Source organism: Aptenodytes forsteri, unplaced genomic scaffold, assembly GCF_000699145.1.
Source record: "Aptenodytes forsteri isolate BGI_AS27 unplaced genomic scaffold, ASM69914v1 Scaffold428, whole genome shotgun sequence".
NCBI lineage: Eukaryota > Metazoa > Chordata > Aves > Sphenisciformes > Spheniscidae > Aptenodytes > Aptenodytes forsteri.
Genome location: NW_008794177.1, coordinates 939,249 through 939,533, shown reverse-complemented (window position 1 = coordinate 939,533; position 285 = coordinate 939,249).

Below are 285 nucleotides of genomic sequence, written 5' to 3'. Positions count from 1 at the left end.
GGGGGCTGGGGGGGCAGCGGGGGCCGGGGGAGCCCCGAGAGCAGGGCTGTGCCTGGGGCAGCTGGACCACGAGGCCCCGCAGCCTCCGGGAGAGCCTGGGCCCGGCCCCTGCGCTCCACTCCGAGGAGCCCCCAAACCGCCTCTGCAGCCGCGCAGGGCCATGCAGGGGGACGCTCTCACCCTTTGCCGCCATCCCGGGCCTCGCTGGACACCCCCGGTACGTCCCAGTCCCTTGCACTGGGCCCAGCACCCTGGTGGGTGCCCCAGGGCCGGGCAGAGGGGCAG